At 39.5% G+C, this 27,392-nt stretch overlaps 1 pseudogene across 1 annotated transcript in view; it reads left to right on the forward strand.

Annotated features, from left to right (window-relative positions):
- The window catches only part of LOC308430465 (chromobox protein homolog 3-like), a 55,885-nt pseudogene that overhangs the window by 12,456 nt on the left and 16,037 nt on the right, over positions 1-27,392 (forward strand). Inside the window, exon 2 of the transcript in view lies at positions 8,232-8,872. The product of the transcript in view is annotated as a chromobox protein homolog 3-like (transcript). The remainder of the gene's footprint in view (positions 1-8,231; positions 8,873-27,392) is intronic.

Consider the following 27,392-nt stretch of genomic DNA (forward strand, 5'->3'; position numbering starts at 1 on the left):
TCTCCAGGGTTGTCTTTTTTTGTGATTTCTTTATTGTTTCTATTTCCATTTTCAATTCCTTTACCTGTTTGTTTCTGTTTTCCTGTAGTTCTTTGAGTGATTTTCCTGGTTCTCCTGTAATTGTTTAAAGGAGTTATTTATGCAATTCTCCAAGACCTCCATCATCATCATGAAGTATGATTTCAAGTGTGAGTCTTGTTTTTCTGGTGTGTTTGGCAATCCACTACTTGCTGTGGTGGGAAAGCTGTCTTCTGATGTTGCCAGGTTGTCTTGGTTTGCATTGCTTAGGTTCTTTTGCTTTCCTCTTGCCGTTTTGTTATCTGTGATTATAGGTGATCTTGTTGTCTCTACATAGAGCCTGTTTCTTCTGTTGATCCTTCTGCTTAGGATGGAAAGCGTTCTTGCCACTTTTCTGAGCTCCCAGCGACCTGTGCATGGGAGGGCCGCCCGTCCAGATGCAGCTGGGCTGGGTCTGGCCTTGGCCTGGGAGTGTGCACCCCAGTTCAGTTCTGCTGCTTGAACAGTAAAAGTTCTGTGCAGCTTTTTCTGAGGTAGAACGTTGGCAGAAGAAGTTGACTACCCTTCCGCTGAGGATGGACAGTGTTCTTGCTTTTCTTCCAAGTTCCCAGGGACCTGTGCCTTATTATAATTTCTAAACCACCTCTAATAAAATTGCCAACTGTAAGACAGACAGACAGAGCCACAGAGAGAGACCCTGTTTTGAATAAAACAAAAAAGTGTGAAGAGAAGACAAAGAAAAAGGAAGGTTATTTAAGAATTAAATTATGGGAGTGAAGAGGTGACCTAGTGGTTAAACTCCTACAGTGCTTTCACTTCCCACTGCCCTGTGCAGGAGGCTCAACCACCTATAACTCCAGCTCCAGGATATGTAACACCTTCTGGCCCGTGTGGGTACCTGCACACACACAGAGAAACAGACAGAGACATAACATATAGAGAGAGACAGAAAGAAACAGGGAGATGCAGGATGAGATGAACCACTGGAACATCTGGAGAGATAGAACAGCTGAGTCTGCAGTGTCCAGTACAATAATGACTGGCCGTGTGGGACAAGTGGGCAGAGGATACAGAGTTCCCGGAAGAGCTGACCATCTTATTTAACTTGTCTCATAGCTACGTATGCAGTACGTAGTATGTTTCTCTGCATGTGATCACCCAGCATATGTAGCCAGCACTCTGGGGCAGGATTGAAATATTTCTGATTGAGCCCAGTCACAAGCACATTAAGATAGTTCTGTTATTATGAATGTAAATGCATGGCTGTAGGGACTGGTTTTACCCTAAATTATTCTTATCCTGTAATTTATAAGCATATGACATAAACCACCTGCTTAGTGTAGTTTCTTTGGGAAACAATTAAGGTGGCAGTAACTAGAATGGACACTAGTGAACAGGAGAGGGGACTCGAGTGGTGTTTTGTTGCTCTAGCCCTCTGGGAAAACAGGCTGCAGATTTATTTACCAAGTCAATGAAAGCAAGGCCACATACTCAGCAGTGAGGTGATGTGAGGTAATAATAGGAAAAGGCTGAGCTGTATCTGAGATAATTAAAATAACATTTCATTGCTTCCTCTTCACTTGCTCTGAGCACACAGTCAATATCTTACCCCACCAGAACAGATACTGAACCACGCTTTCTTGTCTTTTTTTACAAGAAGTCATCTTTTGATCTTTTCACTGAGGAGAAAATAAAGTACACACACACACACTAATTAAAATGGGAATTTGCATTGTGCGTAAGGAGAAGGGAGAATCTAACATGGGAAAAATGAATCCCCATTCACATATCTATTGGGTTCAAGCTAAGAACAGAACACAAAGAGAGACATTCAGGGGTTCCATTTGCAGATCACTTAGGGGTTTCTTTGCCAAAATACCCTGTGATCAGTGCTCAGCTCTCCCCTCTAGCACTAACCAAGCTGTACTCTTCTTAGCTCAAGAGACAAGACTGGCCACAGACACCCTCTCTTACATGGGTAAAGACAGGATGTTGAGATTCACCAAGCCAGTTCAACAGTATCTCTGATTTCTGTGTAATGACTAAAAATTAACTTTCAACTCATGCAAGTGAATTAATCATTTGCAATGATGTGTTGTCTCTTGAGTCTCAGGAAGAAATTAAGACTTACCCACTTAGGTTGTGATTTATTTCACTAATCAGAAATGTTTGTCTTAATCATTTTTCTTTTAAGTCATGTATCATCCATCTTTTTATTTCCCCTATGAATCTACAATTTTGAGAAAAGATCCCTGTCTTTATGAATAGTTTAAATATGAAATTGCTCAGTAGTATGATTATGTTCTTTTAAGGGAGGGGTCATTCACTTCCTGTTAACTTTGAAAGTCTTATGACTGAAGAAACAAAAAATCTTATGTTTGCACATATATAATAAGTAGAACTATTACTAAGAACCATTACTGAAAACTACTATGTATTTTAATTTAAAACTGTATTCATTTAAAAGCATTCAGAATATTATTAACAAAACATCTGCATTCCTTGTTTAAGGAGTAAACAAGGAATATAACGGATAATGGAACAGTATTCAGTTAACGAAAACTATATAAACTACAACAGATGAAAACCTATGAAATGATCTGTGGGATCAGATGGAAAATAATCTATGATCTCCATATATAACTTATTGTGCTATGAACCAAATTTATGCTTTAAATTTCCATGAACATTTACAACCCAAGACTACCAGCCGAGGTTAGTGGCTACTGAAAATAGCACCAGGATTTCCTGGGAACTCTCCAGCTGAGTAGGAAAGAGATGAGCTAACTGACATGTACCATTCCCTTCTCTCCTCCAAATCCAACCCCCTAGACTTCTCCTCACTCTGCAGAACACTGCAGCCCCTATCCACCTCCCATGCCAACTTCTCCCTCCCTATTCCCATTGCTGCATCCCAGCCCTGAACTCCAGCAGGCACTACCCATTGACCCACAGGTTACTCCTGCCAGGAAACAGGTAGGATGACTGCAGATCTTCACTTCTCTTTCTGTCCCTCCAAATCCAATCCCCCAGTCCCATCCCCAGCTCTGTAAGAGAACACAGGCTGTAGTCTTTCTTTTCTTTTTGATTCCATCCCTGGTAGATCATGAAGATCTTCTCCTTTAAGCTTCCTTCCCCCAAAGCATTTCATTACCCTAGCCTCCAACACCACCAGACATTCACTGTGAATACATCAGCTGAGCAAATTGTTGACCACTTCTTCCTCTCCTCCAAATACAGTCACCCAGGTTTATCCCCAGCTCTGCAAGAGAATACCTACTGAAGCCTTCTCCCCACCACCCCATATCTCCTGTGCATCCTACAGACCCTCCCGTCCTAACCTCCTTCTCCCTACTTATTGCTTTATCTCAGGCCCCAACTCAGCAGGCACTATAGCAGACCTGCTGGAGTGACCATTCTTCACTCTCTGCTCCTCTTTCAAGGAACCTAAATAAGCAGATCCTGGTGGAACATTTCTGCTTTGCTCCTTCATGTAAACCCCCTCAGAGGCTTAGGTTATTCCTTTTCCTAAGTGTCAGCTCCTAATGCTCAGAAACACATTTTACCTGCAACCCCCAGGTACTACATCTATCAGGTCCACAGAATATTTCCTACCAGGCAACACACAGCCACAATACTCTATTAAAAATTCAGAAAGGAAACAGGAAAGACAACCCCAGATGATATTACCACCTAGACCTATAAACTTCCCAATCCTAGATGCTAAATATCAGCGTTAAAATACAGTAAATAACAGCCAGGGCATCCTGTCTCTACTTGATACAGCAGGCTCAGAATATTCCAACATACCTGAAATACAAGGGAAAAGGACATTAAAATGCTGTGTGTTAAGATGATAGATATCCTAACAGAGAAAATTAGTAAATCCCTTAAAGAAATCTGGAAAACACAAACAGTGGAAAGAAACAAATAAAACTGTTCAAGACCTAAAAATGGAATTAGAATCAGTAAAGGAAACCCAAACTAAAGGAATCCTAGTAGTGAAAAAAATCTAGGAACTTGAGCAGGAACTACAAAGGCAAGAATTACCAACAGAATACAAGAAAGAATGGAAGACAGGATCTCAGGTGTTGAAGATATGATAGGAGAAATGGATACATGGGACAAGGAACATCTTTAAAAAAAATTCCCAGAATGAGTCTGGCACAAGCCATGCAGGAAAGACTATGTCAAGCAAATGAGTTTTCCAGAGATGACCTGCTGTTTTACGTGGCTGCAGTTCATGGTGTGCTCTGTAAGGCAAGGTCCCCAGAGACTTAATCCCTGGTGTGCCTTTCCTGACACTATTAAACAGACTAGTGATTCTTGGGCAGCAGCCCACCCTATTGGGCAAATTCCCTGAAGATCCATATAAAAATCACTTTCATATAACAATGCTGATTAGATGTATTAATGACTTTATATAATTCTTGATTTGATTCAAATTATTTCAGAAAGAAAGTTTAAGGAGATTGTTTTAGTTGTTCTGCCAATAAAATGATATCATAAAGTTAGAATCAAGAATAGAATGTACCCCTTCTTATTAAACTGTAAGTAGAGGCTGAATAATAAGGAATATAAAAAGCTTTCATAAACTGCACTAAGAAGAGAAACAGGTTTCAGACAGATTAGTGGCCAAGGGAAAACATTCATTCTAGGTCAGGTCCAAGGATAAGGCCACTGTGTACACTATGATAAGGTAAGGCCATGTGAAAATGTTGCTTTGAACTCAATTACAGAATGAAACACTGCTTTCAACCTAACTATCAACACCCTTTATAACTAACTCCCTTTTGTAGAACATTTTATCTGTGAGGTAATTTTATAAAGAACTTTTGTCTAAAAATGTACAAAAATGTCTGAGAAAAAATAAAGTATGGCTGTTGGGGCTCTGCTCCATTCACTTAATATATTTATTTGTATATATGTATATGTGCCTTATTATTTATCTATACATATGTGTATGTATATAAGAATGCATGTGTACTTGTGAAATTGATGAAACAGGTGTCAAGTCTAACTGAGTGAGTGTGCGTGTGTCTGTGTGAGTAAGTGTGTGTATGTGTGCCTGACATTCTTTACTTTTCTCTCTGGCTCGTGAAAAGTTAATGAACTCAGAGCCTCTCACCTGATCATCCAAAGGCACCTGAGTCAAAGAATAAAGAGTCCAGGTAACTAAGTTTCTTTGTTTAATTTCCTGTTGCTATCAGCAGGAAGTAATTGCCAGAAGCTATCAGTGTTTGGCCCCAGTCACTAATGCTAGCTCCCTGCCTTCCTCAGTACCTAGATGCTGAGCAGTAGTTCAGCACAAGACATCTAGAAAATCTGGGATACTAAGACTAATAAGAATGGAAGAGAAGAAGAAACCCAGGCCAAAGGCTCAAAAATATTTTCAATAAAATATAGAAAAAAAATTTAATAAAATCAAAGAAAAAATTTCCTAACCTAAAGAAGATGCCTATAAATCAAAAGGAAAACACACACACACACACACACACACACACACACACACACACACACACACCACTACCCACCACCACCAACAACAAAATAACAGGAATCAATCATCATTGGTAATTTATACCTTTCAACATCAATGGTTTCACTTATGCAATAAAAAGGCACAGACTAACAGATGGATAGAATCTTTCCTTCTGCTGCATCCAAGGAACACACCTCAACACCAAAGACAAACATTACGTCAGGATCAAAGGGTAGGGCAATGTCAAAGCGCTACATGATTGGACAGTAGAGAGTAAGGCAGGGAAAGTCTAGGAAAGAAGAGGTGAAGAAAGCAGGAGACTCAAGAGGATGCAACACGGAGGCAGACATGGATGTTTCTCTCAGCACATCTCTAGATGGATAAGGTTGTTATGACTATTTCTAAGGGTTTCTATGGGTCAATTTATCTTATCTAGGTGGGCAGTTTATATCTTTGTCAACTGGTTGTAAGCTTATTGTGTAGAGAGATTGTGGACTGAGAGTCTAGAATATAAACTTGTTTGATAAGTTAATGATTGTGGAGTCATGTTTTTACTGGGCAGTGGAGGAAAATGAGCGAAAGCAGCATGCTGGGGAGGTCATAGGCCACGGGGACAGAAGCAGCAGGGGTGGGTGGTGTGGACTGTGCCTGAGTTCTTTGAAACAGCATGGAGCCACTGAGATACAGATACCCCACAGTGCCATGTGACCCTACGGGAACCGATACTAGTGTGGGATAAAAGGTCATTCATTTTGTATATATTTATAGCAACATAAAGGATGGGAACAAAATGTTTCAAACAAATGAACCAAGAAGCAAGCTGGTATTGCCACTTCAAAATCTGAAAAAATAGGTGTCAGACAAAAACTAATCAGAAGAGATGGGGACGGACACTATATACTCATTAAAGAAAAATCCACCAAGAAGACATTCCCGCTCTTAACACCTATGCCCCAAACACAAGAGTATCCACTTATATAAAATAAACATGTCTACAGCTTAAATCACATATTAACCCTCACATGCTGATAATGAGAGACTTCAATACCCCACTCTCACCAATAGACAGGTTATCCAGTCAAAAACTAAAAAGAGAAATTCTGAAGCTAATAAATGTTATAAAACAAATGGGCCTGACAGACGTCTATAGAACATTTCACTCAAATACAAAAGAGTATACATTTTTCTCAGTGCCACATGGAACTCCAAAATTGACTACACACTTGAACACAAGTCTCAACATATAAAAGGAAATTGAAGTTACCTGGTATTGTATCAGATCACCACAGATTAAAGCTGGACATCAACAGAAATAACAGAAACTTACAAACTCATGAAAACTGAACAACTCACTATTGAATAAGAAATGAGCCAAGACAGAAATTAAAGACTTGCTATACTAGAATGAGAATGAATGCACAACATACCCAAATTTACGGGACACATGACAGCAGTTCTCAGTGGCAAGTGCATAGGACTCAGTGCTTATGTAAAACCTGGAGATATATTGTTCTAGCAAACTAACAGAATACCCAGAAGCTCTAGAAAAAAAAAGAAACCATACCCTAAAGAAGCAGATGGCAAAAAAACCATTAATCTCAGAGCTAAGATCAATAAAATAGAAGCAAAGAAAATAATACAACGAGTTATAAAACAAAGAGTTGGATCTTTGCAAAAACTCAATAAGATCAACAAGTCCTCATCCAAATTAACTAACACACACACACACACACACACACACACACACACACACAAACACACACACACACAAACACACATGCATGCATGCAGAGACTATCCAAATTAACAAAATCAGAATTGAAAGGGAGACATAATGAAAGACATTGAGGAGATACAGATAATCATAAGGAAACACTTTACAAACCTGTATTTCTACCAAGTTGGAAAATCTAGAAATGGATACTTTTATTGATAGGTACCTCTTATCAAAGTTAAATCAATATTAGATAAGTAATCTATGTAGACATATAACCCCTAGTAAAATAGAAGCAGTCATTAAAAGTCTCCCAACCGAAAAAGGCCCAGAGCCAGATAGTTTTAGCAAAGAATTCTATCAGACTTTCAAAGAAGAATTGATGCCAATATTTCTCAATTATTCCAAAAATAGAAACAGAAGATAAATTGCAAAATTCATGTTATGAGGCTACACTTACCCTGATACCCAAATTACATAAAAGCCCAACAAAGAATTACATACCAATTTCTCCCATGAGCACAAATGCAAAAATTCTCAATAAAATACTTGCAAACTGGATCCAAGAACATAACAAATAGGTTATCCACCATAATTAAGTAGGCTGTATCAAGAGATGCCATGGTGGTTCAATATATGAGAATCCATCAGTGTAACCCACCATATAAACAAACTGAAAGAAAAAAAATCCATGATTATCTTATTAGACAGTCTGACAAAATCCAATACTCCTAAATGATAAAAGTCCTTGAGAGATTAAGGATACAAATTACATACCTCAACACAATCAGGGAAGTTTACTGCAAGCCCCGGACAAATTCAAAGCAAGTCCACTAAAATCGGGGAAAAAAGAGAAGACTGTCTACTCTCTTGCTGCCTACACAGTATTTTATTGGCTAAAGCAATAAAACAACCCAAGAAGATCAAGGGGTACAGATTGTAAGGAAAGAAGTCTAAGTATCTTTATTTGCAGATGATATGATAGTACATACAAGTGATCCTAAAAATCTCACCAAGAAACTCCTACATCTCCCCGTCTTTCCCACGTGAAACTGCCCGCGCCCTCTCTCAATGTGGCTGAACTGAAGCGCGCAGGCGCAGGCGCAGGCGCAGGCACAGGCTCAGGAGCCTCCAATAAAACTACATTGCAAAACATGGTAAAGAAATGGGAAGAGTAAAAAAGTTAAAGAGGTAGAACCTGAAGAATTTGTGGTAGAAAAAGTACCAGACCTTAGTGTGGTGAATGGGAAGGTGGAGCATTTCCTGAAGTGGAAGGGTTCACAGATGCTGATCTACTTAGGAACCAAAAGAAAATTTAGATTGTCCAGAATTAACTGAAGTATTTTCTAATTCTCAAAAAGCTGGTAAAGAAAACGATGTTACAAAAAGGAAATCTTTATCTGACAGTGAATCTGATGATAGCAAATCGAAGAAGAAAAGAGATGCGCTGACAAACCAGGGGCTTGGCCAGAGGCCTTGATCCTGAACGAATAATCGGTGCCACAGACAGCAGTGGAGAGTTCATGTTTCTCATGACAGGAAAGGACTCAGAGGAGGCTGACCTGGTGCTGGCAAAGGAGGCGAACATGAAGTGTCCTCAGATTGTCATTGCCTCCTACGAGGAGAGGATGACTTGGCATTGTTGTCCCGGAGATGAGGCACATACATACATATACATCATCACACACATCATCATATATACATCATACACACACAGAGACACACACACACAGACACAGACACACACACACACATATATAATCTGGATCTTGGGTTCTGAATTAGTGTGGAAAAATAGCATTCTAATGAAAATCAAGTTTGATATGCTTGTTTTGAAAGTATTGACAGTAGCTGGGATATTTTGGGGTTTTGTTTTGCATCAAAAGGCACTGATTCATTTGAACAAGTAAGAACTTTCTGTAGTTTCTTCCTTTAACAATAGAATATTTGATACCAAGTTGTATTTCCTCAGCTTTGAAGAATAGCTTTTCATAAATGCTGGGAAGATTTTACAGTCATTACTAAAGTCAGAACTTACTTTTAACTGGGACACAAAGGACCATTCTAGATTTTTTGTTCGTATGTGGTGTATACATAAAACACATAACTTGCTGGTTTTGTTTTTTTTTTAATACTCAAAACAACTGAAGATGAAAACACACGTTGATGAGACTCCATCTTTGTGAACATTTTCCTAAACCATAACCATTCAGATTAAGCAGAGTCTGTAATTTATTGGAGAGTTTAAAAGCAACATGAGAATTGATATATTATCAAATAAATACAGATGTTTATTTACAGAATGTTGTCCATATCAACTCCCCCTTCAGAAAATGGAATTAGATGAAGTAGTAGTGTGATTCAGTAACAAGATTGGGTTGAGTGTGGTGGTGCACACCTTTAATCCCAACGCTGTAGAGCTCGGATTTAAGAGGCCAGCTGGTCTACAGAGGCAGGGCCAGGTCAGCCAGTCTGTAAAGGTTCCTCTGATGAACCAACATTCTTATGATTCATAAAACCTGTTTGCTGTGGAAATAGAGTCATGGTTGAGCTGATGTTGGGAACTTAAGCCCTGCTGACTACGTGAACAAAATTTGCTGACATCAATCAATGACCTGGAGGCTTTTCCTTAACCCCCGACTCATGTCTTACTGGCAGGATCAATCTTTTTAGGATTTGGGATCTGGTTAAATGAGCCAGAGAAGTAACTTTGTAGTTTTAGAATGTCATCCAACTGTGTATTTACTTTATTGTAAATAATGGGAAACATTGGTCAATAAATAATTTTATATTTCTTTAAAAAAAGAAACTTCTACAGCTGGTAGTCACATTCAACAAAGTAGCTGGATATAAAACTAACTTACAAAAATCAATATCCCAGTAAACAAATGACAGAGGGGCCGAGGAAGAAAGCGGGAAGCTACACTGTTCACAACAGCCCCAAATGATAGAAAACACCTTAGAATAACAAACCAAACACATGGAAGACTTATATGATAAAAACAAAGTCTCTGAAGGAAGAAATTGAAGAAGGCATCAGACGATGGAAAGATCTATGCTCATGGATCAGAAGCATTAACATGGTAAAAATGACTATCCTACCAAAAGCAATCTATAGTTAAATTCAATCCTATAAATTTTCAACATGATTCTTCACAGATCCTATTTTCCTGATTTTATTGGATACATTTTATTTACATTTCACTTGTTCTTTTCTTTCCCAGATTCCCCTTAACATCCCCTATCCCATCACCCCTCCCCCTGCTTCTATGAGGGTGTTCACCCACTTCCCCACGATGACATTCTCCTACACTGCAGCATCAAGCCTTGGCCAGACCAAGGGCTTCTCCTCCCGTTGATGCCCAAGGCCATCCTCTGCTACATGTGCAGCTGGAGCCTTGGGTCCATCCATGTGTGCTCTTTGGATAGTGGTTTAATCTCTGTGAATTCTAGTTAGTTGGTATTGTTGTTCTTGTGGGGTTGCAGACCCCTTCGACTCCTTCAATTCTTTCTCTAACTCCTCCATTAAGGACCCCATCTCAGTTCTATGGTTGACTGTGAGCATCTGCCTCTGTATTTGTCATGGTCTGGCAGAATCCCTCAGAAGACAATTTTATCAGGCTCCTGTCATCATGTATTTCTTGGTTTTATCAGCAATATTGTTTGAGTTTGGTGGCTAAATATGGGCTGGATCCCCAGGTGGGGCAGTCTCTGGATGGCCTTTCCTTCATTTTCTGCCCCAAGTTTTGTCTCCATATTTCCTCCTGAGACTAATTTTGTTCCCCCTTCTAAGAATCTGCACTTTGGCCATTCTTCTTCTCAAGCTTCATGTGGTCTGTGAATTGTATCTTAGGTATTCTGACTTTATGGTTAACATCCACTTATCAGTGAGTGCATACCATAGGTGCAATTTTGTGATTGGATTACTTCATGCAGGAAAATATTTTCTATATCCATCCATTTGCCTAAAAATTTCATGAACTCATTCTTTTTAATAGCAGAGTAGTGCTCTATTGTGTAAATGTACCACATTTTCTGTTTCCATTTCTCTGTTGAAGGACATCTGGGTTCTTTCTGGCTACCAGCTATTATAAACAAGGCTGCTATGAACATGGTGGAACATATGTCTTTGTTGTACGTTAGAGCATCTTTTGGGTATATATTCAGGAATGGTATAGCTGGGTCCTCAGGAAGTATTATGCTTACTTTTCTGAGGAACCACCAGAGTGATTTTCAAAGTGGTGATACCAGTTTACAACCCCACCAACAATGGAGGAGTGTTCCTCTTTTTCCACATCCTTGCCAGTACCTGCTAGTCCCTGAGTTTACTGGAATTGCTTCAAGTTTCTCTCCATTTAGTTTGATGTTGGCTACTGGTTTGCTGTATATTGCTTTTACTATGTTTAGTTATGGGCCTTGGATTCATGATCTTTCAGAGACTTTTATCATGAAGGAGTGTTGAATTTTGTCAAATGCTTTCTCAGGATCTAATGAAATGATCATGTGTTTTGTTTTCCTTTGAGTTTGTTTATATGGTGTATTACATTGATTAATTTTGTATATTGAACCATACCTGCATCCCTGGGATGAAGCCTACTTGATCATAGTGAATGATCATTTTGATATGTTCTTGGATTCAGTTTGCAATAATTTAATTGAGTATTTTTTCATAGATGTTCATGAGGAAATGAAGTTCTCCTTCTTTGTAGGGTCTTTGTGTGGTTTAGGAATGAGCATAATTGTGGCTTCTAAGAAAGAATTTGGTAGTGTTCCTTTTGTTTCTATTTCATAGAATAGTTTGGAGAGTATTGGTATTGGGTCTTTTATAAAGGTCCGATAGAATTCTGCATCCTGGGCTTTTATTCAGTTGGGAGGTTTTTGATGACTACTTCTATTTCTTTAGGGGTATTGGACTGTTTAAATGGTTTATCTGGTCCTAATTGAACTTCAGTACCTGGTATCTGTCTAGAAAATTGTTCATTTCATCCAAATTTCCAAGTTTTGTTGAGTATAGGCTTTTGTAGTAGGATCTGATGATTTTTAAAAATTTCCTCAGTTTCTGTTCTTATGTCTCCTTTTTCATTTCTGGTTTTGATAATTTGAATATTGCCTCTGTGCCTTCTGGGTAATCTGGCTAAGAGTTTATCGATCTTCTTGATTTTCTCAAAGAACCAGCTTGTTTTATTGATTCTTTGTATAGTTCTTTTTTTCTCCTTGTTTGATTTCAACCCGGAGTTTGACTATTTTCTGCCGTCTAACCTTCTTATTGTATTTGCTTCTTTTTGTTCTAGAGCTTTTAGGTGTGCTATTAGTGTATGCTGTCACTGGGTTCTTTTTGGAGGTACTACAAGTTTTCCTCTTAGAACTGCTTTCTTTGTGTCCCATAAGTTTGGGTACATTGTGTCTTCATTTTCATTAAATTCTAAAAAGTCTATAAATTTTCTTTATGTCTTCCTTCACCAAATTATCATTGTGCTGAGCATCATTCAGCCTCCATGTGTATATGGGCTTTCTGTTGTTTTTGTTGTTATTGAAGACCAGTGTTAGTCTATGGTGATCTGGTAGGATACATAAGATAATTTAAATCTAATTGTATCTGTTGAAGCCTGTTTTGTGACCAATTATATGGTCAGTTTTGGAGAAGGTACCATGAGGTGCTGAGAAGGTATATTCTTTTGTTTTAGGATGAAATGTTCTAGAGATGTCTGTTATATCCATTTGGTTCATAACTTCTGTTAGTTTCAGTGTTTCTCTGTTTAGTTTCTGTTTCCATTATCGGTCCATTTATGAGAGTGGAATGTTGAAGTCTCCCACTGTTATTGTGTGAGGTGAAGTGTGTGCTTTGAGCTTTAGTAAAATTTTTTTATGAATGTAGGTGCCTTTGCATTTGGAGCATAGATATTCAGAATTGAATTTCATCTTGATGGATTTTTTTTTTAAAGTATGAAGTGTCCTTTCTTATCTTTTTGATAACTTTTGGTTGAAAGTCAATTTTATTTGCTATTAGAATGGCTATTCCAACTTGTTTTTTGGGACCATTTTCTTGGAAAATTGTTTTCCAGCCTTTTACTCCAACATACTGCCTGTCTTTGTCATTGAGATGTGTTTCCTGTATGCAGCAAAATTTTGAGTCCTCCTTATGCATTCAGTCTGTTAGTCTGTGTCTTTTTTGGGGGGATTCAGTCCATTGATATTGAGAGATATTGGAAACCAGTGATTGTTGTTTCTTGTTATTTTTGTTGTTAAACATGAAATTATGTTTGTGTGGCTGTCTTTTTGGGGTTAGTTGAAAGATTACTTCCTTGCTGTTTCTAAGATTTGGTTTCTCTTCTTGTGTTGAAGTTTTCCATCTATTACCTTTGTAGAGATGAATTTGTGAAAATATATTGTGTAAATTTGGTTTTGTTGTGGAATATCTTGGTTTTTTCATCTATGGTAAATGAGAATTTAGCTGATTATAGTAGCCTGGCCTGGCATTTGTGGTCTCTTAGGATCTGTGTGACTTCTGCCCAGGATCTTCTAGCTTTCAGAGTCTCTGTAGAGAAATCTGGTGTGATTCTGATAGGTCTGCCTTTGTGTGTTATTTGACCTTTTTGCCCTACTTCTTTTAATAGTTTTTCTTTGTTTTGTGCATTTGGTCTTTTGACTATTCTGTAACTTGAACAATTTCTTTTCTAGTCAAATCTATTCAGAATTCTGTAGGCTTATTATGTGTTTGTGGGCATATCTTTCATTAGGTTAGAGAAGTTTTCTTTTATAATTTTGTTGAAGATTTTTACTGGTCCTTAAGTTTGTAATCTTCCCTCTCTTCTATACCTACTATTCTCAGGTATGATCTTCTCATTTTGTTCTGGATTTTCTGGATGTTTTGGGTTAGGAGATTTTTTCATTTTGAATTTTATTTGAGTGTTTTTGTGTCAATGTTTTCTATGGTATTTTCTGCCCCCAAGAGTCTCTCTTCCATCTCTTGTATTCTGTTAGTGATGCTTACATCTATGACTCCTAATTTTTTCCCCAGGTTTTCTATTTCCAGGGTTGTCTCCCTTTGTGGTTTCTTTATTGTTTCTATTTCCATCTTTAAATCCTGGATGGTTTTATTCAAGTCCTTTACCTGTTTTCTCTAAGGGCCTCTACTTGTTTACCTGTGTTGTTCTGTATTTCTTTAAGAGAGTTATTTATGACCTTCTTAAAGTACTGTAACATCATCATGAATTGTGATTTTAAATCAGAATCTTGCTTTTCAGTGTGTTGGTATATCCAGGACTTGCTGTGGGGGAAGAACTGGGTTCTGATGATGCCAAGTGGCCTCGGTTTCTGTTGCTTACATTCTTGGACTTGCCTCTGGCCATCTGCTTATCTCTAGTTTTAACTGGTCTTTCTGATTCTGACAGTTCCTTGACCCTCCTGTAAGCCTGTGTGTCAGCACTTCTGGGAGACCAATTCTTTCCCAATTGGGTCTGGGTAGTGATAGCTGTGGACAGAAAACTAATATCCCAAATGTATTTTTAGAAAACAACTCAAGAAGCAAGATATCAAAAAGCCTAATATAATAACCCAATAAAAAATAAAAGCAAAACCCTTTACAATGGACACAAACAATATGAGACACCTTGGTGTGACTATAACTAAGCAAGTAAAGGACCTGTATGACAAGAAGTTCAAACCTCTGAAGAAGGACATTCAAGAAGATCTCAGAAGATGGAAAGATCTTTCATGCTCTTGGATTGGACAGATCAACATTGTAAAAAATGGCTATCTTCCCAAAAGCAATCTACAGATTCAATGAAATCCCCATCAAAATTCCAACTCAATTCTTTTTCATAGAGTTGGAAAGAACAATTTGCAAATTCATATTGAATAACAAAAAACAAAACCCTAGAATAGTGAATCTATTCTCAACAACAAGAAAACTTCTGTAGGAATCACTATCCCTGACCTCAAGATATATTACAAAGCAATTGTGTTAAAAAAAACTACATGGTATTGGTACAGAGACAGGCAGGTATATCAATGGAACAGAATAGAAGATCTGACACATATTGTCACTTGATCTTTGACAAAGAAGCTAAAATCATCCAGTGGAAAAAATATAGTATTTTTAACAATGGTGCTGGTCCAACTAGTGGCTATCATGGAGAAGAATACAAATTGATCCATTCTTATCTCCCTATACAAAGCTCAAGTCCAAATGAATCAAGGATTTCCACATAAAACCAGGAACACTGAAACTAATAGAAGAGAAAGTGAGGAAGAACCTTGAACATATCAGCACTGAGAATAAATTCCTGAACAGAACACCAGTGGCTTATGCTCTAAGATCAAGAATCAATAAATGGGACCTCATGAGATTGTAAAGTTTCTATAAGGCTAAGAACACTGTCAAGAAAACAAAATGAAAGCACACACTGGGAAAAGATCTTTACCAATCCCACATCTGATAGAGGTCTAATATCCAATATATACAAAGAACTCAAAAAGTTAAACTCTAGAGAATCAAACAATCCTATCAAAAAATGGTGGACAGAGCTAAACAAAGAATTCTCAACTGAGGAATACTGAATGGATGAGAAGCACCTAAGGAAATGCTCAACATTATTAGCTATCAGTGAAATGCAAATCAAAACAATGCTGAGATTCTGCCTCATACCAGTCAGAATGGCTAAGATCAAAAACTCAGATCAAGCAGATGCTGGCGAGGATGAGGAGAAAGAGGAACACTTCTCCACTGTTGGTAGGGTTGTAAGCTGGTACAACCACTCTGGAAATCAGTCTGGCGGTTCCTCAGAAAATTGAACATAATACTACCTGAAGACCCAGTTATTCCACTTCTGGACATATACCCCAGAGATGCTCCAACATACAACAAAGACACATGCACCACATTGTTCATAGCAGCTCTATTTATAATAGCCAGAAGCTGGAAAGAACCCAGATGTCCTTCAGTAGATGAATGGATACAGAAAATGTGGTACATTTACACAATGGAGTACTACTCAGCTACTAGAAACAATGACTTTATGAAATTCCTAAGTAAATGGATGGAAGTAGAGAATAACATCCTGAGTGAGATAACCCAGTCACAAACGAACAGACATAATATATACAGTCACTGATAATTGAATACTAGTCCCAGAAAGCTCTGAATTCCCAAGAAACAACTCATAGACCATATGAAGCGCAAAAATAAAAATAAATAGAAATAAAAATATAAATAAAGAAAGGCCAAAAATGGAAGCTTCACTCCTTCTTAGGAAAATAAAAGTATATATCACCCTCTCAGAGTATGGTACTCCTAGACCTTAAAGTATTAATAATTCAAGAGCTAAGGATGTAGCCTTGTCGTAATTCTTGGTATTTAAGAATCATTATGTTTAATCTTTACACACCAAGAAAACTTTAACTATTTCCATGTTACATTTTGTTTTACACATAATTTATGCTCAATGTAATTAGTCAGATTTCAATGCATACTATCAAACCTTAAAAAAATATCAAGTACTGACAAAAATATATTCATATAGTTTTATGCAAAAATGCTTTTAAAATCTCTACATTTATCTCTGTTCTTTAAAATAAAGTTTTTTAATTTAGAAAAATGAGGGCACATATCTAAACAGAAAGTTCTCAACAGAGGAAAATCAAATGGCTGATTTCCACTCCTGAGAGACCTCCCATGTTTTTACCTCTCAATTTCATAACCTCCTTTTATAATTAGTTAATCATTAGGGGTGGAAAAGTAGGATCTGCCATAGCATGTGAGGCCTGGTCCCAGTGTTCACAGGATTCGAGGTCTAACCCTTACTTTTCAGTAGTGTTTACCACCCATTTTAAGGTCTCTGTTCAGCATACATTTAAAACAATGACCTTTACTCTTACTCTGTCATCCATCCTGAACCTTCTGAGACGTCTGGTTCCCACCGTCATGACAGAGCCTTCAAGGTTTGCTCGTTCTTGCTGCCCGTGTCAGAGAGTCATCTCTGGTCAACATCCCTCGGTAACCCCGAACGTTAGCAGCAGTGAAATTCTAAGATCCTTTCTCTGCCCTTCACCTCTCTGACCCCTGACCCTTGCCTGTAGGAAACATAGACTTTCTTTGGTACTTAGACCATTTTTGTGATTTAAAAAAACCTGTTTTTTGCTAACTTATTTTGTTATGCTCAGTGGAGGAGAATTTGTTTTTTTTTTTTTTTTTGTTTGTTTCCTGTTAAAGGATACCTTTCAAAAGCAAGAAGTCTTGAAGCTGGAGAGATGCCTCAGAGGTTGAAGGCACTGGCTGTTCTTCCAGCAGGCCAAGGTTTGGTTTGCAGCACCCCATGGTGCTGCACATCCATCTATAACTCCAGTCCCAGAGGAATCTGAGGCCCTCTTCTGGCCTCCCGGGGTACTGCCCACATATTTATGAAGACATAATACAAGTAAATACTGTTTTTGAAATAAGAAGGAATATTTCTAAATTAACATTATATTCAATATAATCTATGTAAGTAAATTCATAGTAACCAGTCCAGGTAATCATTGATAAATTTATCTCTTTTCTTACCATCTGTTATGTTTATGTGTCCAAAAAGTTTTATATGTAGTTTTCATTTAGAGACTAGAAATTCACTCTCATTTAGGGTTCTCAATAATCAGCACATGTAATGTTTTTAGAAGCCCACTTTTCTTCAATATGCTTTAGCCCAAGTCTGTGAGTAATGTATTCTGAAATTGTTTGACTTTTTTTTTTTAACTTGGATTACAGGCATGCTCGCTACCATCTGTGGCTCCACTAAGTCACCAACTTACCACTCTGTGATTGCATGAGCTTACTCAGACTGTCATAGAGGAAATATGGGACCTTGGGCCTTGTTTGAAATGGACAAGTTCCTGGCTCTGAGTCATGCTGTGGCATGATTAATATCTGAATAAGGCAGCATGAACACATGGTCCATTGAACGAGGATCCCCAGAGGTAACTCAATGGTTCTAATTTAGATTGTTCCAACAAGGAAACAATGGACCTTTGGTGAAGAAACTGTTCCTGGCAGCCTGCCATGTGGCTACAGCCCAGAGGTTGTGTGCCAAGGCTCAGGTGCTCCTGTTTGGAAAGGCCCAGAGCTGGCACGTGCCCTTTGCATGGAAAAGAAGCACACAGCCCAAACGCCTCTGCAAACTCAGCCATACCATAAGCTCTGCACATGCTGACAACATTTAACGCTCAATTAAATAGATTTATAATTCTTTCATGAATCTTAGTACATATTTTATACACACCCAGAATAATGCAATCAAGAAAAAGGAAAATCTTTTACTTTAAAATGGAGTGCTAAATCTTAAATGAGAAATATGTTGGTTGAATGTTGTGTAGTGTCTAGTGTTGGAAATATGGCACCAGTGTCTTCCCGTAGACGGACAAAAGCAATTACTTCTAAAACCTACAGTGGCTAACTGTGACTCTTGAGTTAATAGATTTAACTGGGAAACTGTATAGCAGTTTGTGGCTCAAAATTAGTGGGTGGCACAATTGGTCTTTGAGATGAGGAATTAAATTGAGGTTGAAACCATCTTGAATAAGGACCATTGCTTTTAAAAGGGCAGATTAAAGTCAACCTCAAAGTTGGTCTCCTTTCCCCATGATCTGAGGAGCATTAATTAGTATGACAGTTTTCTAATTAAAACTTTCAGGATTAATTAAATATGAAACTTAGTCTTCACGACTGTTCCAACTCTGCACTGCCCTCCTGGGGTGGTTGATTGGAGTGTACCACCCACTGTGACTTCCGTGGGCATCTATGATAGATCCCATTCTGACAGAGTTATTTCATCCTGTGTTACTAACCAGCCAGTGTCTAAGACCAGCTAGACCTCTGTGAAGATTATATACTTATGCTTAGGGTTTTGGGTGTCTGAACTTACACCTCCTGGGAACGTGAGCTCTTCGACAACAAAGGGCTGATAGAGCTTAATAAAACTGCCAACTTAATGAGATGGGTCCCTCAAGAGATAATTTCCCTTGCCTGATTTTAGAAATGATATAAAACTCACTTTCAAATGTTTATCTGAAAAAGCTTTTTGGATCCACTTACACCAGGGACATATCAAAGAAACTCTGGGATGGATAGCTTTGGAAATGGAAGGCTCTGGATTCTGCTGGTTATGTTGCTGTCTGCTGCCACAGAGTAAAGAGAAGCATCTAGAACAGGCACCAGCTCTCAAAAGCACGAGGCATCTACATTTATTCTGAAAAATGATAATACGTGAGGCTATTTAGATAGTATTTCTAGTAATCGTGTAGTCTTTTTACAACTCTAAAGCTATCTTTTGGACAATTTAGTTGATTCTCATCATTGGAATAAGATAATGAAGCAACGAAGCTGCTTTTTAACTGACCACACTGACTGCTTGTTACTGAGTTTAATGAAATGTTACAGGATCCTTGAGAGGTCAGCAATGAAAGAGACAAGAAGAGTAAAGCAGCCAGGTGTGAGTAATCGAGTGAGCAAGATTTTTTAAGACCGTTCTGCAACAGAACACTTGGATACCAGAGAAATCACACACACACACATGCACATGCACAAGCACATAAGCACCCACACATGTGTGTGCAGAAGCCTGGAGAAACCAAAAAAGGGCATCAAGTCCCTAGGAACTGGAGTTACATATGGCTGTAGGCCACCATGTGTGGGCTAGAACAAAACCTGGGTCTTATGCAAGAGCAGCTAAAGTGCTCTTAACCACTGAGCCATACTCCCTTCCCTAGATGAGGGTATCTTTCATTTTTAATGTCTTGATGTTCTTGAGGAGTCTTCTTTATGTTATGCCAGGGTCTTTTCGACCTTCACAGGATGGCAGATAGATGATCAGTCAGAAGCAAGAAGACAGTCCGGTTCAACACGGCTTAGCAGCCAATGTTCTTCAAACTTCTAGAGTCTGAGTAACCACCGGTGGCTTATTTTAGGTATAGTTAGGCACAGAATGTTTTGGTGAAATGTTTCCTGGTGATAATTAACTCAACCTCATGTCCACGATAAAGCATCCCTAAACCTCCTTGAGGAACAAAGCACGCTAACTGAAGACCAGCTGTGGCTACACAGAAACTCTCTAAGTGCTCTACAGATTGACTGAGAATATCAAGATTTCGATAACGTCTCAGGGAAACTCTCTAAGTGCTCTACAGATTGACTGAGAATATCAAGCTTTCGATAACGTCTCAGGGAAGGTCACTGTGGTCTGCGGCCATGCGGACAGCACAAAAGTTGCCAGTCTAGAAAGCACGGCTGCTCCCAGCCTTCTAGGCAGAAAGCAGGCATTTCCGTCCTTCCCTTGAAGGAGCAGCCGTCAGTGTTTAACCTCCCAAGTTCCTCCGGCTCTCACTGTGAGCTGCCCTCCATGCCAGCTATGAAATTGTGTGGCCCAGTCCTTGGAAGTGGGAAAATGGCATTCTACAGAAATGCAGGGAACAAAAGAGGGGTATCGTCTCAAGAGACATCACTTTTATACTCTCTTGGCAGGAAGTAAATCTATGAGAAATGCTACACATTGAACCTTTGACCCGCTGCTGCCAAAAGGCCTTTACAAAACAGCTCTTTGTCCAGGAAGATGTGTGTTGATCACACGTGAATTAAACCGGGAGCTCCCCCGTGGGCTGCTTGCTCTGGGCCTGTGCACTCTCTGACATCAGAGCTCCAGCTTCCTAACAAAATAAAAGAGATGCTTATTTAGGGTGTTTAAACTTAAGTAATAAAATTTACTCGTGAGGATCCATTACACTGCCTATTTTACCACCATATCCACTCTACCCTAAAATGTGCAGAATTCCATGACTTTGATCACATACCAAATAATTTTTAGCTATTGAATAAAATTTTAAGCAAATCATAGACAAACTTAGTTGTTTTAAAATTATGACTCTGGTTTCTTTATGTATCTAATACGAAGCAGTCCAGGAGCAATGTCTGTGGGCAGTGATTCATTTCCGTGAGGTAGCATACACAGGAAAAAACAAACCATTCCAACCCCTCATCCCACACCAAACTATCTCAACGGCATCTGGTTGCATTTGGCATTAAGGCTGCAGAATTAAGATGGAAGCCTCAGAAAGGTATGGTACTTGAAAAGCTAGACCCTCGTTTTAGTGGTAATGGTGGGTACAGTTGCCAGTATTCCTTCTTGCTGACTCTCACTGAAGGTAGAAGGATAAAGAAGTAACGGCGACTCTCACTTGAGAATCTTTGGCTCTAAACGCACGTGCACGCACCCATGCACACACACGTACACACACACACACTCACATACTTGGATTTATAATTTTCACACTTTCTGCAGCATCTATAAAACCTCCAAAATTTCAAGGGTATTTTCAGATTTGTTGTCTTATATGGAAAAGATTGTAAAGCCATTGAAAGCCTCCGAACCTCTTCGGTCAACCTTGCAAAGAGGCCGCCATCATCCTGTGTAGTTGCAAATGCTAAAGTCATGCATTCCTTAGTTATGTTACAAAATCTATTAAAACATTAATATGAGCAGCTTCCAAATAAACACAGAGCTTGACACTTTAAAAATTTGTTAATGAGCATGCGATCCTGTAAAAGTCAATGTTTAAAACAATTACATAACTGTGTTTTATATCTGAAAATAACTACTAGTAATTATTCTTCCTATTCCACAACTACAGTCTTAATTAGCAAATACCAGCTGTCTATTTGGCCTCTACCATCCTGTCCTTCTCCAGCCCACACACCATTTCTAATACCCACCCCTTTACCTACTTGCATATCTCTATGCTCCACCCTGTTACAGCGGCCCTCATCTTTTCCAACTGGTTTGGCTGTCACTAGTTAAAAATCGCCGATACACTGCAAGGGAAGTTTGGTATCTGATTGTTTAGGGCTTAAGTAGACGTCAGGTGATGCTTTTCTTGCCAACAATATGCTCTTAGATACTTCTTTTTATCCCTGTGATCTTCCCAGGGCGGAGCACGGCTGGCTTGTGAACAGGTGCCATCCGAGTGAGCAATGCGCAAAGCCACTGTCTTTACACCCAGTTCATCCTGACCGTGCAGGCTGTGGAAGGGCACCGTCTCTTTAAGATCAAGTACAGGCATTCGAACTGCTTCTTTGGTTATAACTAGTAAGACTTCTAGGAAACTATTCAGCCAAGATGAAATTTCTACACAAGCAGTTCCTGCCGTTTTCCTTCCTCGAATTCTTGCGTGCTATTAGGAGGCCATGAAAACCCTTTGTGCGTAGAAAAAGCCATCAGATCGGCCGACCTGAACAGCGGCTAGAGACTAAGGCGGCTTTTAAACCCTGAACAGGACCGAAGTGAAGCAACTTACCACAAGAGGGCAACAGAGAGCTGCTGCCGCCTGAGTGTTCATTGCGTGCCGTTTCCCCGTGTTGTTCGCGGGTGAATGGGTCTGTCCGTGGAACTGTATTAGACGTTCCTTTTCCAAACTCTTGGATTGCATATAAGCCTCTCAAAGTTCTGATGATACTTAAAATGAAGGAACTAATTTCATTTTCTCAAACAAATTAAGCATGTTTTCCTTTGCCTTGGGAAATACTTGTCAGTGACTTGAGTCTTCTGTGAGAGTCTGTTCACTTATTCTTGTAGCACCAGAGACTGAATGTGGAGCCTCACACTTGCAGGAAACTGGTCTACAACGGCACTTCATCTGGTCCACCATGGTTCATTCTTTAAGATGTTAGGTGAACATGTTGGGCTTTGAGACAAGCGGGCAAACAGTTCTACCCTGGAGAAAAATGTGTTAAAGATATTACAGTATGCAAACATGTGGGGTCCAATTATGGAGAAAATCAAAGATAATGGAAATGTAGGATATTTGGATGGGTGAGGTGAGGAACCCAAACGATCCTTCCTCCAGAATGCAAAATATGAAACTGGATAAAATGTTACTAATAAGATACATGGAAATCTCGAGTAACTTATATGATAAAAGCTACTGAGCATCAGGGGAGACTGAGGCATTTCTAAGGCTGTCCCTGGGCGACCTGCCCTCTCCTCAAGCTCCATCACTATAGCAAGATGAAGGAAGCCGTAAGAACACACCACTGGAAGATGGCTGAGTTGCTTAACCTGAGGCCCCAGCACAGGACCTGCCTTAGACACTGCTGGGAACCACAGTGGTCTTCAGCAGCAGACAGGAAGGGGCTATGACACAGCTCCATTGAGTTTACCATCCTGGCTAGGACAAGAAGCATCTTAGTGAATACACAGAAAGTTCTCAGAGAGATCCAGGAAATGAAGCCACTACACCCAGAATTTAGAAATTCCTGTCTCCAGCTGCCTGGAAAGGCCTGAGACAAATGAAATTCCATACGTGTCAGAAAGGCCCAGAGACACAGCTGTAACGTGCACACAGCAAGGGAGCCACGGCCTGCATGCTGTGGCTAGTAAGCACACAGGAGATTCTTTTGGGTCCAGACAATTACTGCTTATGTGGACAGGAAGAGAAAGGGAGGCCTCCAACCCCAAGACTCTTCTTATCACATATGCCCCAAAGTGTCATCATGAGACACAGTGACGGCAGCAGAACTCATCGGTCTCAGGACAGCCTGTCCCCAGACGAGACTGGGGGACAGGCCTGATGCCACAGTTTAGGGGTCCCTGCCTCCTCATCTCAGTGGGATACTGTAAAGCATTGTGTCAAGTTTCAGGGGGGTTCAAACCCCCATGCAGAGGCATGCGTGGGGGTCTCCAAGGGACCTTGGAAAACTCACTTCCTTCCAAGGTAAAAAGGAACCATACCAGGGCAAACCAGGACTTAACAAGAGAATTTATGCCCTTGTCATATTCTGGCAAAACATTTACCAAAACAGGCCATATTCTGAGCTATAAAATAAGTCTTGGTACATTTTTAAAAGACAGGAATCACCCATCAAGTGTGTTCTCTAAATGTAGGGAAGTTAAACTTATAAACAAACAAGCAAGTAACTTAGGAAGTCTTTCGAAACATTTGAGAACACGTAATTAATACACTTTCCAAACAATCCACGGGTCAAGGAAGTCACACAAGAAGTTAGTATTTTACCTAAATTAAGACAAAAGCATAGTCTACCAAGGTGTATGTACTTATTGGGAAAACAGCACGAACCGGAACACATACAGCTTCGAGTGCCTGTGTAGGTAGCATCTGTTTCTATGTTAAGGAACTAAAACCATTAGGCAAGCCATGTGGTCTGAATGAGCAACGTGTCCCATAGAGGTAAGTCGACTGATTACTTTATTCCCAGGGAAGGTGCTATGTGTGGAGGTTCCAGAACTTTAGGACGTGGAGCTTTGCTGGAGGAAATATGTCACCGGTGGCAGGCTTAGAACTTCCGTAGCCTCAACTCAGTTCCAGTTTGATCTCTCTGCTTCTTGCATGATGAGATGTGAGCAGCCAGCTCCCTGTTCCAGCTCTATCTCCTTCCATCACTAGGGACTGCCTCCCTAGATCTGTTAAGACAGAATAAATTCTTTCTCCCATAAGTTGATTTTAACCATGGAAATTTGTCACAGTGACAGGAAGGTGGGTGACATGAACAATTAATGCCAAAGTAGCTTAATAAAGAAACAAAGGGTTTATTCTTATCCTGTAGGAGTATGGTCACCGTGTGGGACAAACATCAGTGACTGGGGAACAAGTCCTGAGTGAGCTATTAGATTTGTGTGCAGTAGATTTTCCATGCAGAACCCATCACATTCAGTGGTGAGAAGATACTTTCAACAAATGGTTCTTGAATGTCTATGTGGAAAATGTGTTGATTCTTGCCTCACATCCTTACTAAGACCTAAATATGGATCACAAATCCAAACATAGAAGCAAAAACAATAAAGTCTCCACAACAAAATATGAGAGAAAAATCTCAGCACAGAGGCTGTCTGACACTATCTATCTGGCCTGGTGTAGGTTAAGTGGAGCTCCACAAAGGTGGAGACAAGATGGGAAAGCCGGGTGCTGGGCCCCCAGTGACAGCCTTGGGCTAGCCATGCCTTCTGTGGCTTTATAGTTCCTCAAACCCATAAGAGAGATGACAGGATAATTAAGGCAGCATCTGTAATGACAGTTTGAATGCGGACATCAGATATGTGCTCCTACCTATGGAACAAGTACAGTGGAATATTTCACCAAAGATTAAAGCAGAACTCTGTTTCCTACATCTAGAGAATGACAGACAATTTAACAACTGTTTCCTCTGCTGAACTTCAGTCAACAAATAATGGCCAAATGCCCACCTGGTGAACAGGGTGCTTGCTGTGCTAACTGATGTTCAGAAGAGTAAGACTGTTGAGTGAGGCAGCCACTTCCAATTGGGGTGAGATTTCACAGAAGCAGAGCTAGAAGGCGTTGACTCTAACATTTCTCCCATCCTCTGCATTTATCAAATGTCTATTTTTCCCTCCACTGGGGAAGGTTACAAAGGTGCTTCTCCCTGGGATCTGCTGGGAGCCGCAGCCGATCTATCTATCTGGAGGCGCGTTATTGTTGGGACTTAGCAAATAACCTTGAGCTGGAGTCCTTCGTGTTCCAGCTATCATTTCCTTAATGAAAACTTGCAAAATTTGAAATATCAGACAATTGATCTTACATCAGTCCAGAGTCTTTCACCTAGAGAAGGCAAAGAAGTTTTACTAAAATTACTTGGTTTTCACTACTCAGACATCGAGATGTTGGGACTTGACTAATTAGCTTTCTTTTTAAGAAAAGGTCTAGAATTTCACTGAAGTTTTTCCTCCAAAATTCTTTAAATAGAACAAACTCAAAAGGACTTTAATTCTAACTTCTCTGCTCCTGGGAAGTGCTACACCATGCAGGGATGGTCTTGCTTTATGTGGCTCCATTGAAGGATTAGCAATGAACTGCAGACTCTATCGATTATTTCATTCTTGGACCAACATCCCCCACAGTAGATTTAAATGTAATAATCATATTTACATTTCCCCAAAACCCCTACAGCCAACCTCCAATTCATGCAGCCAATTCTTAAAGAAAAGTGAATTTATTTTTTACAAGAAAGAATATAAAGCTGATTTCCCCAGTGCCCTTTGATTCACTAAGCCAGTGTTTACACATTAATATGCATTTGAACTTCAGGACTCTGGCCATTGCTTGCACTTCCTGGCACAGTTTCAGAAAGAGAAAAGATGAGAAGACAATTCTGTTTTGGAAAGACACGTCATGTTACAACCTAAAACAGAATTAGCTTTACCACTTTACCTATGTTATAATCTTTGGGGTCCATGTGGGAAATTGTATCAGAAAGGAACAGACAGACTGTTGGTTCCCAAGGGCAAAAGATCTTGCCTTGCTGCCTAACTTCAAACAACTTCTGAAATTAGAGTTTTCAGAGTGCCCAAAGTCAATGAATTTTGTTTGCTTGTTCAGACAGGGTCTCTTTATGTGGTGCTAACTGTCTTATAACTCATATAGACCAGACTGCCCATGAACTCAGAGAGTTGTCTATCTTTGCCTCTCCAGTGTATGTTGGGATTAAAGTTGTGTACACCGTGCCCAGCAAGGTCCATACAAACTTAAATACAGACACAATGTAAGCTCTGAGAATAGAAAGAGGAGTAAAGCCCAAGAAAAGCTGCATGTGTGTATTTCTGTAACCATCCACACACCTGGAGGATTTGGTAGAGTCAACATCGGCGGAAGGAAGACAGATGGGAAAGGTCAGTCTCCCTGTCCCTGTTGTTTCCAATCATTTCCAAATGGACCTAGGTTCATTTCCTACTCACTAATAAATTACTCTAAACAAATATTTGAGATGTCAGGGTGCTCAGGATACTTTGTCATGCAATGAATACTTTCATTATTAGCATATTTTCCTCAGAAGGCAATGCCTTCTCCAAGGGAACATATGATGGTTTATTACTCATTAATAATGAAAAATCCTATTATAGTGTGATTTGTTTCATAGCAACTGTTTGTGAGGCTGCCTTGAAATTCAATTGTCTCGGGATGGGAAGGGAGGGATGGGTCCGGCCACTTGGCTCCAACCATTCTTATTCCTGAAACGTAGACATGTCACTAGACCAATGTGTACTTATCTCCAGCCAATAGCCTCATGAAACATTCATCAAAAGTGACTTGAAGGTTTTACTCACCTTTCACATGATAAAGCATATGACAAATGTTATAACTGACTCTTTGGATGTAAAAAGCGTCCAAGCGGTGTACCCAGCCTGTTTT

This window comes from Micromys minutus (genome assembly GCF_963924665.1).
Source record: "Micromys minutus genome assembly, chromosome: 15".
NCBI lineage: Eukaryota > Metazoa > Chordata > Mammalia > Rodentia > Muridae > Micromys > Micromys minutus.